Below are 20,503 nucleotides of genomic sequence, written 5' to 3'. Positions count from 1 at the left end.
GTGCCGGTATGTAGACTGCTAGGACTGGGGCACTAGTTGGAGGCTATGAGAATGTTAGCCACTGATACTCGTAGGGTGGTGTTTATTGGTTTTGCCAGATTCTGTCGTGCATTATGGATCAAACATTCCAAATGTATTACATAACTGCAGAACTTCTGTTTGACAAAACCGGGCTATTTTATTGATGTTCAATTTTGTATTATTTTTAATCCATGCTGTATAGTGTATTTTGGATTTTCTTAACTATTGTTAAATATTGTATTTTGTATGCTACTTTTTAATTGCTTGATTTATTGTTACATCACTTCGCACTTTATAAGATCTTTGTGTAGCTGCGGCAAGAATGACCTGGGAGTACTCTCTATTAAGAACAATATAAGATCTATTAGAAGGAACTGGGTGGAGACTCATCCCGAAGCTCTTGAACAAGTTAAACACAGAGCATGCCAGAATATGGAAGAACTGTCTAATTATCCCAAAGACAGGTTGATCAGGATGTTGTCTCTCAGTCATGAAGCAACTTCTAACAAAATCAAGGATCTATTGGCCAAACTGGGAAGGGAGCTGAAACAGGAGTGCAGGCAGACTCAGGCAGTATGGTACAACCAGGACTGCAGGACAGCCAAGGCTAACCTTGAAAGCGCAGCAAAATCTAATGTTCCTCTTACCTAGTTATATGCAGAAGTATCTATAGGAAATCTTTAGAATCAGCTAGATCTACTTTGCAAAAGGCATCTCTGGCCAAGGATTCTAAATCCTTTTGGAAACAAGTAGTTTAATGGATAAATGGTAGATACCAGAAATTTGGGTTTACAGTACAGCCTGAGGATTGAGTGACCCATTTTGGAGGGCTGTACACAGAAGTTGGCTGTGATCGTAAGCACACCTAGGGAATGGGGGGGGGGGGGCAGGATGAATTTGCAAGGCCATGTTTTTTTCTGTGTAAATCTGCTCTAGTATTGCAGTCAGAGCCCCAGGACCTGGTCATATTCCAAATGATTTGTATAAAGAGGACTTAACTGTCTGGGTTGCCTCTATCAATATGATTACAAATGCCATTGCAGCAGGTATGGATATTACTCCTTCATGGAATATAGCAGAGATTATCCCAATTTTTAAAAAGGATAACAGAGCTAACCCAGCCAGCTATAGGCCTATAAGCCTAATCACCTCACTGCAGAAAATATTCTGAAAGCAGGTGTTGTGACGAGGCCACGACTGGATCTCAGACCACCACATTGTTAGCAATTTCCAAGCGGGCTTTCATGCAAACATTAGTACATTCGATCAGGTATTTAGGTTTTTATGTATCTACTGGAGTGAGGTTTGTATTAGATGTGGCAAATTGTCTGTTGTTTTTGTGGACCTATGTACTGCATTTGGTTTGGTCCCGTGTACTAAACTGTGGAGAGTGTTGGCCGAAATGGGGTTGCCATGTAGTACATTAGAAATTATAATCCAGAGGCACTCCTCTAACACTGTACAAGGTAGGTGGGGGAATAACAACCAGCTCACTTAGCAATTCCCTTTCAACTGTGGAGTGAGACAAGGATGCGTTTTAGTGCCCACGCTATTCTCTCTCTTTATTAATGGTGTGATTGGTTATTTGGACATGGATGGATGTGGCACCCCAAAGGTGGTGGAGCAAAGAATACCAGCCCTACTCTTTGCGGACGACACCCTTCTAATTTCAAAATCCCACCTTGGCTTGCAACAACTACTGAATAACTTTATCAAGTTTTGTAAGGAGTATGGGTTTGTATTAAGTAAGACAAAAATAAAATATATGATATTTTCGAAGGGGAGCTCCAAGACATCCAAAAGGCAAATGTATATAGGAGAATGCCCCCTTACAAGTTTTTGCATTTGATTACTTGGGCACCCACTTACCCTCAAACTTAAGTTAGGCATCACAAATTGAAAAATGACAAGCATCTCTAATCCAACAAACCACACACCTAGGTAAGATACATAAAAACAGTGTCCAGGAAAGTGTCCCCAGCCCGTGAGATTTATAACACCAAGATATTGGGGGGAACAATTTATGGGGCTGAATTGTGAGGTATTGGAAAAATAAACTCCCTCACAAAGGTAGAAAATAGGTTATTCAATTGTTGCTAAACCTTCCCATTAGTAGCCCCTTGTCCCTATGTGTATAGCCCTGTGCCAAAAAACGTTACAGAATAAGATGTGCTACCAACAGCAAATATTTTGCACCGCCTGTGGTCAGTAAATGAGCTCATAGCATATAGAGCAGAGACAATAAATCTCCTAAAGCGGGCCCAGGTTTATAGTATCCCGTGGTTTGGCTGCTTGAAGAATTTAATGAATAGCCTGGGATGGAGGAATACTGGAAAGCTCCAGAAAAACTTGGCCTTATCCCCAAATGTAGGGATAAAAAGATGTATTGGAATGCTATTATGGAGAAGGAGGCGGCCAAACGGGTGGGTACTTTGACCGAAAAATGAACACATTTTTAATTTGCCCCTTTTTTTTTTAAGAAACCATTTATGACATTGTACCACCACTGGTACGGAAATTATTTATTGAATACCGCTTTAAAACTTTGCTAACTAAATTATTTTGCAATAAGTGGTGTAGAAATGCCTCCACAGATGATCAGTGTCCGGCATGTAATGTCTCCCCAGAGTAAATATCCCACCTGCTATTCTTCTGCCCTTACTACAAAAACTGAGGGCTAGGTGGGTTATGCGGGTATGTAGACTGCTAGGACCGGGGCACTAGTTGGAGGCTATGAGAATGTTAGCCACTGATTCTCGTAGGGTGGTGGGATTTGGTTTGGCCAGATTCTGCTGTGCATTATGGATCAAATGTTCCAAATGAATGACATAACTGCAGAACTTCTGTTTGACAAAACCGAGGCTATTTTATCGATTTTTAATCTTGTAATATTTTTAATCCATGCTGTATAGTGTATTTTAGATTTTCTCAACTATTGTTGAATATTGTATTTTGTATGCTATTTTTAATCTCTTGTTTTATTGTTACAGCACTTCGCACTTTATAAGATCATTGTGATCGAAAATAAAGTACTTGATGATGATGATGTAAAGTTGAAGGATTTTTAACTAAATGGATGCCGCTCCCCCTTACACTACTTGGCAGAGAAGTTTTAATAAAATGGTGGTCCTTCCGTTTGTTAAATTTTCTATTTGAGTCTGTCCCCTATATATTATAGTCAAATTTTTCTAGGCAGGTGAAATGTTGTCCTTTTTATGGCCTGACTCCAGCCTGATATTAACACTAAGTCCTTTATAGGAGCACAGAGGAAGGTATTTTGGTTCTTCCAAGCATGGTGTCATATTATTTCACACATTTTCTACAATATGCACCCAGTTGTAGTACAACATTTAGTAAAACTTTCATATTAGGCAACCATTTGCAAAATAATATATTAGACATGATTTTAACTGAGTACCAAATTAGAGATAATTTATGATTCACCAAATCCCCTAAAAAACTGAGGTACAAGATGTTGCAAGTTTTAAAAAAAAAAGAAGAGTACAATTTTATAGAACATAACCAATCCCATACGTTAATTATGAGGCACATTTGGATCAACTTGAATGGGAGAATGGAGACACTATTGGCCCTGCGACTGTAGCTAGGTGGAAAGTCAGTGGTTTGGGGGAATTTGTTGACTTTCTAACCAGTTATAAATGGAAACCATTGAGCGATGTGGACACACAGATTCGTAGTGATAAAATCTGGTTACAGTGGTCACATAAGGCCTTAGATAGTGTTCTAGAGCTCATTGATCCTAAAACCATACTAAGAAGAAAAGAGTTGGTAACATGCATTAATATTTTGGACCCATCAGTTTTTAAATTTAATATTTTGGCGGTGCCCAACCAATGTTTTTGGTGTGACACAACAAACAGCTGTGATTGGTTACACATTACATGGAACTGTTGTTGTGAGAAGATGGTTCTTACCATCTAATCTGCCTGAAGTTTTTGATTTTGATAGCCTGGTTTTTTACTTTTACTGTTGGAGAGCCTCATAACCTGTGACCCCACTACAGTAAACTCATGGTAAAATGGACTGCACATACTTACCGCCAGAGCCTGGCTTTTAAGATAAGGCCACTGTGACGCAGCAAGGGTAAGAGGCGATTGGCTAGTTACAGGTGAATACATGTGCCTTAGCTTGTGTACACATGGCAGGGCTCTGTGTGGGAGAATCCTGCTGTGTGCAGGCCAGAAGCTGCGCACAGGTAGCCTGGCGCAGATGGGACTCTACAGGGTTGGGTATTGACTTGGGATATGCCTTATAATGTTGGTGTACACAGGTAGGGAAAGGCGGAGTGCTTTACTGTCTGGTATGCAGTGATCCTCTATTATACTCCACGGAAAAAACAGCCTTAGAGAGCAACTCCTCTCAACTTGGGTCTACAGACAACATGGTCATACCAAAGTACAGGGCAACCTGTCTGAAAAGAACAATCCTGTTATGTCCGAAGTCATAACTGTACAGCTTATGAGTCATCCAAGGATGTCATGTTTGTCTGGCTCAGTCCAGGATCAGAGCACAGGGTTGTTGACACCCTGCTTGGCTTGGTTAATTACTTTTCCCTACAGCAGCAGGAATAAAGGCTTCCCCCTACATAAGGAGCAATTAATCTTGATTAGGTCATTTGCTGAAGAGGATGGGGTAGGCGAGACTGCTCTACATCAATCAGCCAGCTGTCATCCTGTGCCAGGAAGGGGGCTGGCCGGAGCCCACTGAACAAATGGATGGAGCCCAGACTCTGGAGTCAAACCTGATTACGCCTATTTTAATGAAATGATGAGGCTAATAGCCACTTGTGATCACATTTTCCATACTTTATTGTCAGTAGTAAGTGCTATCACCCAGAGTTATGTTCAAGTATTGCAGTTGCATACAAGTGATTGTTTTTGATACGTGATTTGTTGGTCTAAATCTCCCTTTGGGAGGGACAAGAATGATTATGCGATGTTATCAAAAAATATTTCAATCAGCTTGTACATATTCATAAATTGCTGCATAGTATTGAGTAGTGTGTTTGTAATAAAAGCACTTTTTCCTTTTTCAAAAGAAAAAACACACAGACTGGACAATCACTTATTTTGCATTAATATTGAGTCTCTGTGAATATTGATCACTAACCCACACCACCTCCTTTAAGTAGACGTTGGACTGCTCTGCTCTGCTTCGCTACCCTATGAGAACCAAGCATTGCTGTGTTTGGTTCCCAGTGGAGGATAAATGTAGACCCATTACTTCTACAGGCCACACAACTGATTACCCATTTTCTAACAGCAGTAAATTAGGTGAGCTCTGGGGGAATATTGTTAGAATTTTAGAGAATCAGCAATTTACCCTAGTGCGCAATACATCTCCCCTTCACGACCAAATCCAAGGTATAACCATCTGATGGGTAGAAGCGCCTGTGTATGGAATGCTAGTAGTCCTTCCGTTATCAACAGGCCGGAACCACTGTACAATAGTTACAAGCGCGGAAAGCGCTATTAATGTGCTTATATTATGGGACAATTTCTTTTTTTCAGCTGGGTGTATGTTTTTTTAACTTACAGATATTGTGCTAATGTATGTATGTTTTACGATTGTTTTTAACTGTACGCTTTTATGATTTTTAAATCAAATCGAAATAAAGCAAATGAACTGAGAATCAGCTGCTGATACGAATTTCCCAAAATTGCCCCTTTGAGGGGATTGACACAAGACACCAGAATATATATATTTATTTTATGCTGGTGGCTCGATCACTACTCTTACATAAATGGCGATGTAAGCTGGTTTCTTCCTTTTTTGGTCTGGTTAGAGAAAATGAAATCGGTTAGCGAGTTGGTGGAGGTGTTCTCGACCAGATTGAATAGTACAACAACATGTAATACATTATTTGGCCTTCTTTTGGTGAATTAGAGACTGGGAATTTGAAACTTTCTATCGAGAGAGATTTGGAAAAACCTAACCTTTTTGGTGTCACTGTTTTCTGTATGAAACAGTAGAAATGATTTGTTTTACTTTTTATTTATTACATCTATTTATGATGATATCATGTTGTAAGAGTTGCAAAGGTTTTCTGGGTGAATTTGTAGTACATTTTCTGTCTTCTATATGAAATACCGTACTGTTCCTATAAATTACATAAATGCACGTTTTCTGTGGAAACTGGTACATTCTGGAGCAAATCTCTGAGTCAAAAAGTTTGAGCATGCCTGGAAATGGAGCATTGTTTTATAATTAAAAGCTTTCAGGGCATTTAGAATAGAAAGAAAACTCCATCTTTGCCTTTCAGGGGTGGTCTCATCTTACCACTGATCTGTTCTCTTTGTTGTCCTAGTGACACTTTGGAGGGTAGTTGATGGTCATGGGCTGGAGCTGCTACCAGGCAGATGTCTCAGGAAGTGTCAGTGAACCTTTTAAATTTTACGACAGATCTTGGTTGTGCTTGTTCACTAAAAGCTCCCCTCGTAGTGACATCTCTTATGGATCTGCATGTAAGCTATGCTATTGGTGATTTCTGTATATAGCAAGTCTTTCTAAGTAATCATGAGTCTATGGGGCATATTATCAAGCCTGTGCGCTAAAATTATCGCCGCTTTATCGGCCGAAAACGGCCGATAAAGCGGCGATTATGGGCTTGATAATATGCTCTGTGGAATTCCAATCGAAGCCCATGTTAGATGTCTTCACATCTAACATGTGCTTCGATTGGAATTCCATAGAGCATATTATCAAGCCCATTATCGCCGCTTTATCGGCCGTTTTCGGCCGATAAAGTGGCGATAATTTTAGCGCACAGGCTTGATAATATGCCCCCAGATTTTTAAGACATTTTGCTATGAGAACATGGGCCAAACCACAGCTGTGGACAAGCCCCAGATATGATTATTAACGTAGTTATCAGGTGAACCTTGCTTTTGAGTGCCTGAGTCCAGACACTGTTCACTTCTACCATGCCTGTGATGTATGACTCCTTTTTCAGTTGAACTAGATAAAATATTACCTTTTACTATTCATACAAAAAAATGGGGATGTTTTAAGGGAACGCATAAAGAGGACGAAAATAATTCAAAAAAGTGAATTACAGGTTTGGGATTAAATAGAATTTCCTTGTTGAATGTGTGCTTTAAAAAATGAATGTTTGTATTATTTTGGTACATATTTATATTGATTTTTTTTCCATTTTATAGCTGAATTGTGATCCAATACAGCACTCCCAATATAATTGTATAGCTTTGGTATAATATTTATTCGAGGTGTAAATGATCTTCTGTAAAACATTTGTTATGGCCTTGATTTGGCGTTATAATAAATACATCTTTCTTTGAATTGGGTTGTTTATACACGTCTGTTTGAGGCTAGTGGAAGGTTAGAGAGGAGAGGAATTGTATTACAACTAAACAAAAAGGAATACACACACGCAGACGCACACGCACACACGCACACACACACACACATATCACCGTTGAAGCCTCATTGATTTGAATTATAAATTACAAAACTACATGGTTCCTCCGTATTTCAGACCAGGTAGCATTTTCGAATAGATATTGAAACGGGTCCCTATCAGGCCCTATATTCATGTCCTTAACTTTAGTGGAAAAATACTGACAATTTCTGAACAATTAATATAGTAAATGTATGGTAATCCATGTCAGTGATTTAGCTCCTGTTTATATGTCATATGTTTTCCGAAATCTTGCATTTGAGTGTTAACTATCCCCATGATTTTGTGTTTTTGTATTTTTGTCCGCTCTGCGAATTACTTGTTTATAGTGCATACATACTTTGAGTCACCTCCAGGTATTTCTTAACAGACACAATTGAGCTCTCTGAATTTGAGGCTGAAGGCTGGGCGAGTATCTCACAATACCTGTTGGTCGGTCAAAATGGTGTTCAGAATACATGGTCATCCAATCCTTGGCTTCTCTGCAGATCAGACACAGACAACCTGGTGTATGTCAAATGTTGGGTTATTGTATCTGGATGCAATAACAGAAAGCTCAGAGAGACACCAGGATACCAGCCGGGTGGCACACTGTGGGAATCACAGAAATGTAGTTTAGTGTTTAAGCCATGCCTATAACTACACAGGGCGCACCCTTTTTAGAGACCCCTTCTTTTTGTTAACCCACTTAAAGCCCTGGCCCAAAGAAGCATCCATAAACATCTAGGTGAAGAATGCATATATTGCTCTGATTCCTGTCAGTGTGATATAAGGGCACACGCTGACTCTTTGTCCAGCTTCAACGATAATCTGTTCATAACATACTCCCCGGCCCACTTCCTTCTGGCAGAAGTCAAGTAAAGAACTTTAATAACATAGGACAATAATCACACATAACTGAAAATGAACAGCCCCTGGTTTAAACCAGCGACTACAGTTTTTTAACTGTCACTTTAAAATTATTGTGCATCTGTAGATAGTATTCCGGCAGTGTTTGTGCTGTAGGAGGAATCAAAGACACGAAGAGCAAAGAAATAAAGCATGAACAACATTGAGGCTATCAGAACCAGGATATGTGTGGGCCTATATTTTTTTTTATGGATAGTAGCAATTGATTATGAAAACGACCGCATATTTTGTCAATATCAGTCCATCAACACAAAAGGCTCACTGCTAACGTAGTTTTCTGTACTTCATATTTGTGTTTGTCTTCCTAAAATAGAAAAAGCAAACAAAACCTGAAACAATGGCAAAGCAGTTTATGAATTAAAACGCAAGGTAAATATATTTTTAATCTACTATCCAGGTAAGCAAACAGAGCATTTAAAAGAAAAATGGTCAAGCATGATGAAAATCGGTGTATGAGACACGGCATGAGAGTACGTCAACTGGGTACCTAGATTAGTCATATGTCCAGGTATCACAGAGACCCAGCCTCCCATGAATGATCTCGGAGTCCCACCTATACCTCTAACATCCTCCATTGCTACACACAGCACACACCACACTTTAAAAAATGTTTTGCGTTAGAGGTTGTAAACCCCTAGACATATTTATTATAACAAAGCAACTTACATAAAAAATGCACTCAATATCACTTTTCAAAGTTATACACACAAATCCCATAAAAAATATACAGTATTATTTACAATTTTGATGGATGGCTAACCTAGACTCCAATACATAGAAATTCCTAATTATATCTAGCCTTGTTCCTGCACATCCAGCATTGTGCCTATGAGAGAGTTTCTTTGCCAACCAGCTCATTTCTGTGATCAACAGTTCAAACAATTCCCTCCTGCCAAGATGCACCAAACTGTTTACCCCAAGATGCACTGAGCAGCCAAGAGTATGCCTCCAAGTTGCCAACTGTAGACTGCCTTGCCCATGGAAAGGTACATGGTAGCCCACATGGCGGGCCCGGTTCTTGAAGATACTTGCAAAATAAGCGTGCTTAACCCGCTGCACATAAGTATGTGGTACAAAAGGGGGTGGTGATGGACGGAGCATCTGAATCAATCAAACACTCACACCCAGTCAAAAGATCTGGGTTTAATCCATCACCGTTCTTTAGCCCACTCAGCCAACCCAGTTCAGACAAGGCTATATGCAAATCAGTCTGACTCTGTGCCTCATGGGAACAGTCCACCCCGAACTGCCAAGCCATATGTTCGCTGGACCGGAAACAAGCATCCGAGGACCGGTTTCTGGCATTCCAGCCGTCTTCAGCCCGGCTTGCTTGAATCCAGTGACAAAGTGAGCAAGTGACTCACGTCTGAGCATACCCTGCCACACTTCTGGCGGCCAAAAGTGGTACAAAAGGGGGTGGTGATGGACGGAGCATCTGAATCAATCAAACACTCACACCCAGTCAAAAGATCTGGGTTTAATCCATCACCGTTCTTTAGCCCACTCTGCCACCCCAGTTCAGACATGGCTATATGCAAATCAGTCTGACCCTGTGCCTCATGGGAACAGTCCAGCCCGAACTGGATTCAAGCAAGCCGGGCTGAAGACGGCTGGAATGCCAGAAACCGGTCCTCGGAAGCTTGTTTACGGTCCAGGGAAGACATGGCTTGGCAGTTCGGGCTGGACTGTTCCCATGAGGCACAGGGTCAGACTGATTTGCATATAGCCATGTCTGAACTGGGGTGGCAGAGTGGGCTAAAGAACAGTGATGGATTAAACCCAGATCTTTTGACTGGGTGTGAGTGTTTGATTGATTCAGATGCTCCGTCCATCACAACCCCCTTTTGTACCGCACATAAGTATGGCCTAATACCAATAATTCCATTATCTCTGTCGCCCCTGTGTGCACCGGAGACGCACAGATATCCTGCAGTCGACTTGGCACTTCAGATCCTTCCACCTGCGTCACAGGACTTGAAAATGTGTGAGAGAAGGAAAAACACTACGGTTAGTAGCAATCCTACAGCAGAGGGAGAAATGAACTCCATTGTTTCAAATCCCACCTGTAGGAAAGTGCACCTTTTTGCATGGCTACCCCGAACTTTTTACCAGATACATGATGCCAACTTTACTGAGTGTGCCCTGGGTCCCTACCAATGAGGTTGCAAGGGCTTGTGTTCTTTCCCAGAACTGCACCCTTGTTTCCACAATTGGCACACCTCTGGGTTACATGTAAGTGCTCTGTAAAATGTACTCCTGGTACCAAGGGGCTTGAGAGCAGAGAGGGCGTCTGAGGGCTGCAGCATATATTATGCAACCCTCATAAACCCTTAACCTGAACACCCATTGTTAGAACCGGCTGTCTCTAGTTGGCAGAGGTATGCACTTCTGATAAATAGGGACACTCCTTTTCTAGTCAGGGCAAGGGGATCACACCCTTCGATAAGCCCTGCTCACCCCCTTGGTAGCTTGGCAGAGCAGAACAGGCTTATCTCAGAGGCTGTGCGTTAAGCAATTATGACCACATACAGTAATACAGTGAATACGCTACAAATGGACACGACACCGTAGTATTATAAAAATAAGTATTTTTATATAAGACTTAGCACAAGACCAAAATAACGGCAAAACTGTACACAATCGGAATAAATACGTTTGGGAAGGAAAAAGGATAGTTCAAAGGTAGTTTCTTCTGTAGCACGAAAAAGTCTTTTAGTATCAAGCAAATCTTCTTCTTGGAAACACAGTTCTTAGCAACAGGGTAACTCACACGGGAGCTACACAACGCCGGGGCAAAGATAATCCACAGGTTCGGCGTCGACCGCGAGGAGCGCTACGTCGGGCCTGGAGTCACACGGACCCCCAACAACACAGTACCTTAGGAAAATGAAGCACCCGATGATCAGCGGCGTCGAGCAATCCGGCGTCGCGTCTTCGGTGTCGATCAGGCCTCAGCAGGCGTTGTCGATGATGCAGTTGCACAGAGTGAGCAGCGCTCACGGCGTCGAAGGGCACACGATTGATGCGATCAGCAGCGGGGCAGACACGAGGTCCTCTGGAGTTAGAGCCGTACTCCCACTCACTGGCGTTGCTGCTGGCGTCGGTCGGGCCCAGCGTCCGATCGTCGTGATTGCTGGTCCTTTCAGAGGTGCTGGATTCACACTTCCAGCAAATAGCACTTTTAGCAGGTGAAGTCCTTTAGCCCTGTGACTTCAGCAGGAGACTGGCACTCTTCCAGTCCTTGGAGATTTTCTTAGCAAGCGTGAGAGTACACACACAGTTCCTCTCTCCTGGTTCCTTGGCAAAAATAAAGAAGCACTGCAGGATTCCCCCAACAACAGCACACTGGCAGAAGGGGTAGGCAGTCCTTTAGATCAGTAGGCTTCTTGTCCTTGGTTACAGGGTTCCTTGTCAGAAGTGATCTGATTTCCTATTTCAGGGGTCCTTCTCTTATACCCCTTTTCGTCTTTGATCCCTTTGTCTATGCCGGGGATTTCCCAACATCCCGGGTCTGTGGTGGGTGGAGCTAGGCAGTAGCACCTGGCCTATTCATTGAGCCGGGCTGAGTCCTCAGACGCCCCGCAGGAGGTGGAGCCAGCATTGATACTGGCAGGAGCAGAGCTATCGCCCTCCTGGCAGGAGGTGGGGCTAGGATCGTCCATGGCAGGCACAGAGCCATCAGTCGCTTGGCAGGAGGTGGAGCCAGCATTGTATCAGGCAAGGCAGGCTATCAACAACTAATCTCCCCCTACTCTCAACGTAAATGTCCCACTCATCCCACACTGACTCATCCAGACCTGTGGAGCCACCCAGCTCCTGTCACACACACGTAAGACCAGCAGAAACCAGATATGGTTAGGCAGGAAAATAGACACTTTCTAAAAGTGCTATTTTCGAACCCAGAGTCCAAAAACCATCCACACCAACGGATGCGTAATTAAACCCCGAGTTCAGGGATACCAAACTCGACATTGCACCATGCTCCTCGAGCCAGCTAGGATTATAGCGTTAACAATCCCGGCGGCCCATTCTATCCAACGGAGAGCAGGCTACCTCGCAATAGTGAAGCACGAAGATGGCGGCACTTCACTATCAGGACATGCCAACTTGGTCAGGCGTGTCCTACCTTACACTTACAATGCACCCTGCCCATGGGCCTACCATAGGGGTGACTAACATGAAGTTAAGGGAAGGTTGGAGGGGCTGGCAAGTAGGGATACCTGCGCAGCCGGCGTGACAGTACAGGACTGCACGTGGGTCTCGCAATGACCGACCCGTAGACATTCTCTCACAAGGCCGCTCCTGTGGGTGGCACAACACGTGCTGCAAGCCCACGAGCGGCATTTGTATTTACAAGCCCCGGCACTCCTGGTGCACTAGACTAGGGACTGACAGTAAACCAAATAAGCCAAACATGGATACAATAGATACATCATTTTAACATAGGGAGCACTTGCGCTATGGCACTGATCAGCAGTGACACGGCGCCCAAAGCATATACCAGCAAAACATCGTAAAACAGTAGAGGCAAACAGAAAAAATGGAGGAGAGACTCAAGCCAATGATGTCAGGTCTAACACGTGTCCCCTCCAGCTGAAATGTGGGGAGAACTACCCTTAACCTAGGGAGTCCTCATCACTAAGGCGGAAAAATCTGGACAGACCATCAGCATTGGCGTGATCTGTACCAGGGCGGTGTTCCACCGTAAAGTCCATCCCCTGTAGAGCAATGGACCACCTCAACAGTTTTGGATTCTCACCCCTCATTTGCATTAACCATCTGAGGGGCCTGTGGTCTGTCTGAACCCGGAAGTGAGTCCCAAACAGGTAGGGTCTTAGCTTCTTCAGCGCCCAGACCACAGCAAATGCTTCTCTCTCTATCGCACTCCACCTCGTTTCCCTGGGAAGTAACCTCCTACTGATGAAGGCTACAGGCAAGTCTCGGCCCTCTTCATTCACCTGAGCTAGAACAGCCCCCACGCCATGCTCTGAAGCGTCCGTCTGAACAATGAATTCTTTCAAAAAATCGGGTGCTTGGAGTATAGGTGCTGTGCACATGGCAGTTTTCAGGGTGTCAAAGGCCGTTTGACAGGCATCAGTCCAGATCACGTTTCGTGGCTGCTTCCTGGAAGTCAGCGAAGTCAAGGGGTGCACAATGTTGCCGTAATCCTTGACAAACCTCCTGTAATAACCCGTGAGTCCTAAGAAGGCTCTCACCTGCGTTTGGGTTTTGGGCGGTGCCCAAGCCAGGATGGTATCAATCTTGGGTTGCAGGGGGGCCACCTTACCGCTCCCTACTTGGTGCCCCAAGTACACCACAGAACCCTGCCCAATCTGGCACTTACTGGCTTTGATTGTGAGGCCTTCTCCGCGCAGGGCCAACAACACTTCCTGGAGGTGGCGCAAGTGTTCCTCCCAGCTGGCGCTGAACACTGCGATGTCGTCCAGGTAGGCGGCACTGAATTCCTCCAGTCCAGCCAAGACCTGGTTGACCAACCTCTGGAAGGTGGCAGGGGCATTCTTCATTCCAAAGGGCATCACCCGGAACTGGTATAGCCTATCTGGTGTGGAGAATGCTGACCTCTCTTTTGCCCCATCAGTCAAGGCGATCTGCCAGTACCCAGACGTTAAATCGAACGTACTAAGGTACCGGGCAGCCCCCAACCGATCGATGAGCTCATCAGCTCTGGGGATGGGGTGCGCGTCAGTCTTCGTGACCGAATTGAGCCCTCGGTAGTCCACGCAGAACCGGAGTTCCGGTGAAGCACCAGGCGCTGCAGCCTTCGGGACCAAGACCACTGGGCTGGCCCAAGGACTGCTAGAGGACTCAATCACCCCTAACGCGAACATTTTGGAGACCTCCTCCTTAATGTACGCTCGGACCTTGTCAGTCACCCTGTAAGCCTTGTGCTTCACAGGAGGGCTGTCTCCGGTGTCAACGTCATGGACACACCAATGCGTGACACCCGGAACCAAGGAAAACAGATCCGGGAATTGCCCCAACAGTTGGTGACAATCCTGTCTCTGCTCAAGGGTCAGTGTGTCAGAGAGGACCACACCATCCACTGACCCGTCTTGCTCTTTAGCATACAGGAGGTCAGGAAGAGGCTCACTCTCCTCCTCCATCCCATCATCTGTAGCTAGGAGCATGCCCACTTCGGACCTTTCTAAGTGGGGCTTCAAACGGTTGACATGCAGGACCCGCAGGGGGTTCCTGGGAGATTTCAAGTCCACCAGGTAGGTGACATCGCTCTTCTTCTCCACAACCTTAAACGGTCCAGTCCACCTGTCCTTGAGCGCACAAGGTTCCACAGGGGACATGACCCACACTTCCTGACCAGGCTGAAGCTCTACCAGAGTGGCATTCCGGTCGTACCATCGCTTCATCTCCTCCTGGCTGGCCTCCAGATTTGCCTGAGCAAGTTCTCTGAAGCGCCGAGTCTGGTTCCGAAAGGCCAGCATGTAGCTGTATACATCCTGGGGAGGTTTCCTGGGAGATTGCTCCCAGCCTTCCTTGACCAGACTCAAAGGTCCTCTTACCGGGTGACCGTATAAGAGCTCAAAGGGGCTGAACCCTAGAGCCTTCTGCGGCACCTCACGGTAAGCAAACAACAGGCATGGCAAGAGGACGTCCCATTTCCGCCTCATTGGTTCTTCAAGACCCATAATCATGCCTTTCAGAGTCCGGTTGAATCTCTCAACCAGCCCATTTCCTTGAGGGTGGTAAGGAGTGGTGAACTTGTAGGTTACCCCACACTCCTTCCACAGAGACTTCATATAGTTGTAATGAAGTTGGTGCCTCGGTCGGACACCACCTCTCTGGGGAACCCCATCCGGGAGAAAACACCCATCAGTGCTCGTCCCACCACGGGGGCCGTCACTGTTCGGAGAGGGATGGCCTCCGGGTACCTCGTGGCATGGTCCACCAAGACCAGGATGAACCTGTTGCCCAGGGCTGTCTTGGGGTCCAGGGGCCCAACAATGTAAATACCCACCCGGTCAAAGGGGGTGCTGACCACCGGAAAAGGTTGGAGGGGAGCCTTCTGCTTCCTTCCGCTTTTCCCACTTGCCTGGCAAGTGCGACAAGTCTTGCAATGGATGTCTACATCCCTAGGCATCTGAGGCCAATAAAAATGGGTGACAAGCCTGTCATAGGTCTTGTCCTGCCCCAGATGTCCAGCTAACGGTACGTCATGAGCCAAACCCAGTAGGAAGGCTCTGAAGCGCTGGGGTACCACCAGCACACGGGCTGACCCAGGCTCAGCAGCCTTAGGCTCGCTATACAGGAGGTCGTTCTCCCAGTACACAAAATGTGACCCTGACTGATCACCTGAGGATTGGGCTGAGGCCTGCTGCCTCATGCCCACAAGAGAAGGGCACACTTTCTGTTCCGCACAGAATTCCTCCCTGGAGGGACCACCATCCTGCTACCAGTGGGTCAGCTCGGGCAGATCTCCCAGTTCGGCAATTTGTTCCCCTGTGGGCTCCAGGGCATCCCCCTCAGGGTCTACCTCCTCCTGGACCACGGGAACAACGGGGGCCGGTTTCCCGCGCCTCCTGCCTCTACTCTTCACAGCTGGGTCCTGGGCCGTACTTTCAGGCTCCGGGACTCCATCAATACCCTTACTCGCTGTCATGGATCGAGTGGTTGCACACACCCACTCTGGCACACCCAACATTTTCAAGTGCGCCGCTCGCTCCACCTTAGCCCAAGGGGAGTCTTCCAAATCATTGCCCAGGAGACAGTCGACAGGCATGGCGGGCCTCACAGCAACCTGAAGAGTACCTGAAACTCCCCCCCATTCAAAGGAAACCTGAGCCACCTCACACTCTTTCTGGGAGTTGTCGGCAGCTATCACGGGGTAGAATGCGTGGGAACCACCTGCTCTCTTGACACCAAGTGACACTTGACAGCTGTCACACTCGCTCCGGTGTCTCTGAGAGCTTCCACTCTATGGCCATTAATGGTCACCCACTGCCTATATTTACTAGTGTTACTAGGCAGAGGGGGTGGAGGGACCATTTGCATGTCTCCTAGCGAGACCAGGGACATTTCTGCGGGACCCCTCCCACCATGGACAACCATCTCCTCCCCTCCCAAGGCTACACTTGCCAACTGACGAGGGGGTGCACGCGGCGGTGCATTTGAATCCTTTTTGGGACACTGGGGGTCATAAAACCGGTGTCCCACCTGCCCACAACCGTAGCAGGTTAGGGGGCCCCTATGAACAGGTTTACCCGTCGGGGCCCCTGGCTTCTTCTCAGGGGGAGGCTGGGAACCTTTCCCTTGGTGATTACTTTGGGGCCTTTTCTGAGACTCCTTCTGTTTACCCTTGTCCCCCCCACTCTTCTGCTGGGGACCCTGCCCACCTTTGGCTGAGTCTCCCACTGGACCCTTGTGGAACCTGGTACTGACCCAGCGGTCCGCCTCCTCAGCAAGTTTTCTAGGGTTAGATATCTTGCTATCAATCAGGTGCTGGCGCAGCTCTGGAAAACAGTTATTAGACAAGTGCTCCCACGCAAACAAATCATAAAGAGCTTCATAACTTTCCACTTTGCTGCCCTTTACCCAACCATCCATGGCTCTGCAAAAATAAGACACATATTCAACCCACGTCGTACCAGGCAACTTCTTACATTCTCTAAAAGCTTGTCTGTACTGCTCGGGGGTTAAACCATATCGCAACATTAAAGCATCTTTCATATGAGCATACAACATTATATCCGCAACAGGCATGTCTAACAGGGTATCTCTTCCCTCATTCACAAAGCGACCCCACAACCCCGCTCCCCAATTCTTCTCAGGGACCTGGTGGGCCAACAATGCTAACTCATATGCTTTAAACCATTGACCAATATCTTCATTCTTATTGTAATCTTTGATCACATCTTTCGGGAAGTAAAACTTACTTTCTGCAGGCTCGGATGGAATGCTGCCACCAGAGGGATTCAACTCTAACTTTTTAGCTTGGATATCCAGTTCCCTCAACCTGGCTTCACGCTCCAAAGCTAACTTCTCTCGTTTAAACTCCAACTTTTTGATCTCTAAATCAGCTTCCCTTCTACCTCTTGCATTTTCTAACTCCAACTGCCCATTTATTTTTAGCCTCGCCATCTCCATGTTGTAAGCTCTCTCTTTCGCCCTTTCTTCTCTTTCTTCAGGGGAAAGACCTTTGGAGGAAACACTGCTTCCGGGAGAGGGCACAGGTCCATTCACTGGCACCTCCTCATCCCCTTCCTCTGTGGGTACCACCACCACATCAGAGGGATTTCTGGACTCCCACCAGGCCTGCAATGCTTTATAAAAATCATCTTTTCTCGAGAGGCCGGTGGTAGGAACTTCAAACTGGTTGCAAAAGTGTTTAAGCTCATCTTTCTTGTATCTCTTAAGCTTACTCCTCTCAAACTCTTCTACAACAACGATAGCAGGGGCAGTGACTCCGTTGTCACTCATGGTTAAAACTGGCAGTGTTCAAAAAATCAAGTTTCAGGAAAGCGGAGAACAAAAATAGGATCCTTCCGAATCAGATTGTGACTGCGTTATGGTCTGCTTTCACTACGTAGCGCACACTAATCACTGTACATGGGTCATAAATGCAAGGTCCAAATCCTCACCGCTGCATCCAATGTTAGAACCGGCTGACTCTAGTTGGCAGAGGTATGCACTTCTGACAAATAGGGACACTCCTTTTCTAGTCAGGGCAAGGGGATCACACCCTTCGATAACCCCTGCTCACCCCCTTGGTAGCATGGCAGAGCAGAACAGGCTTATCTCAGAGGCTGTGCGTTAAGCAATTATGACCACATACAGTAATACAGTGAATACGCTACAAATGGACACGACACCGTAGTATTATAAAAATAAGTATTTTTATATAAGACTTAGCACAAGACCAAAATAACGGCAAAACTGTACACAATCGGAATAAATACGTTTGGGAAGGAAAAAGGATAGTTCAAAGGTAGTTTCTTCTGTAGCACGAAAAAGTCTTTTAGTATCAAGCAAATCTTCTTCTTGGAAACACAGTTCTTAGCAACAGGGTAACTCACACGGGAGCTACACAACGCCGAGGCAAAGATAATCCACAGGTTCGGCGTCGACCGCGAGGAGCGCTACGTCGGGCCTGGAGTCACACGGACCCCCAACAACACAGTACCTTAGGAAAATGAAACACCTGATGATCAGCGGCGTCGAGCAATCTGGCGTCGCGTCTTCGGTGTCGATCAGGCCTCAGCAGGCGTTGTCGATGATGCAGTTGCACAGAGTGAGCAGCGCTCACGGCGTCGAAGGGCACACGGTTGATGCGATCAGCAGCGGGGCAGACACGAGGTCCTCTGGAGTTAGAGCCGTACTCCCACTCACTGGCGTTGCTGCTGGCGTCGGTCGGGCCCAGCGTCCGATCGTCGTGATTGCTGGTCCTTTCAGAGGTGCTGGATTCACACTTCCAGCAAATAGCACTTTTAGCAGGTGAAGTCCTTTAGCCCTGTGACTTCAGCAGGAGACTGGCACTCTTCCAGTCCTTGGAGATTTTCTTAGCAAGCGTGAGAGTACACACACAGTTCCTCTCTCCTGGTTCCTTGGCAAAAATAAAGAAGCACTGCAGGATTCCCCCAACAACAGCACACTGGCAGAAGGGGTAGGCAGTCCTTTAGATCAGTAGGCTTCTTGTCCTTGGTTACAGGGTTCCTTGTCAGAAGTGATCTGATTTCCTATTTCAGGGGTCCTTCTCTTATACCCCTTTTCGTCTTTGATCCCTTTGTCTATGCCGGGGATTTCCCAACATCCCGGGTCTGTGGTGGGTGGAGCTAGGCAGTAGCACCTGGCCTATTCATTGAGCCGGCTGAGTCCTCAGACGCCCCGCAGGAGGTGGAGCCAGCATTGATACTGGCAGGAGCAGAGCTATCGCCCTCCTGGCAGGAGGTGGGACTAGGATCGTCCATGGCAGGCACAGAGCCATCAGTCACTTGGCAGGAGGTGGAGCCAGCATTGTATCAGGCAAGGCAGGCTATCAACAACTACTCTCCCCCTACTCTCAACGTAAATGTCCCACTCATCCCACACTGACTCATCCAGACCTGTGGAGCCACCCAGCTCCTGTCACACACACGTAAGACCAGCAGAAACCAGATATGGTTAGGCAGGAAAATAGACACTTTCTAAAAGTGCTATTTTCGAACCCAGAGTCCAAAAACCATCCACACCAACGGATGCGTAATTAAACCCCGAGTTCAGGGATACCAAACTCGACATTGCACCATGCTCCCCGAGCCAGCTAGGATTATAGCGTTAACAATCCCGGCGGCCCATTCTATCCAACGGAGAGCAGGCTACCTCGCAATAGTGAAGCACGAAGATGGCGGCACTTCACTATCAGGACATGCCAACTTGGTCAGGCGTGTCCTACCTTACACTTACAATGCACCCTGCCCATGGGCCTACCATAGGGGTGACTAACATGAAGTTAAGGGAAGGTTGGAGGGGCTGGCAAGTAGGGATACCTGCGCAGCCGCCGTGACAGTACAGGACTGCACGTGGGTCTCGCAATGACCGACCCGTAGACATTCTCTCACAAGGCCGCTCCTGTGGGTGGCACAACACGTGCTGCAAGCCCACGAGCGGCATTTGTATTTACAAGCCCCGGCACTCCTGGTGCACTAGACTAGGGACTGACAGTAAACCAAATAAGCCAAACATGGATACAATAGATACATCATTTTAACATAGGGAGCACTTGCGCTATGGCACTGATCAGCAGTGACACGGCGCCCAAAGCATATACCAGCAAAACATCGTAAAACAGTCGAGGCAAACAGAAAAAATGGAGGAGAGACTCAAGCCAATGATGTCAGGTCTAACACCCATACATTGCTATTGCAGGCTGTGTGTTTTGATGCAGACCAAACTGAAGAGTCAACATGGCACCAATCACTGGGTGCCATGTTCACCAAAACTGCATGTGGAATGGTTAAGTCAACCCTCTAGCTTGTCTTACAGCCCTAAAGACAGGGTGCACCATACCTCCGGTGAGGGCATAGTTGCATGAGCACTATACCCCTACAGTGTCTGTGCTATGCACATACATTGTAAGTACAGTGTAGCCATTTTGAGTATGGGGTCTGGAAGTTTGTTATTACG

The sequence above is a fragment of the Lissotriton vulgaris genome, chromosome 1_1 (genome assembly GCF_964263255.1).
Source record: "Lissotriton vulgaris chromosome 1_1, aLisVul1.2, whole genome shotgun sequence".
In the NCBI taxonomy this organism is placed as follows: domain Eukaryota; kingdom Metazoa; phylum Chordata; class Amphibia; order Caudata; family Salamandridae; genus Lissotriton; species Lissotriton vulgaris.
The sequence above is the reverse complement of the archived record's forward strand: the minus strand, read 5'-3'. Positions refer to the sequence as shown.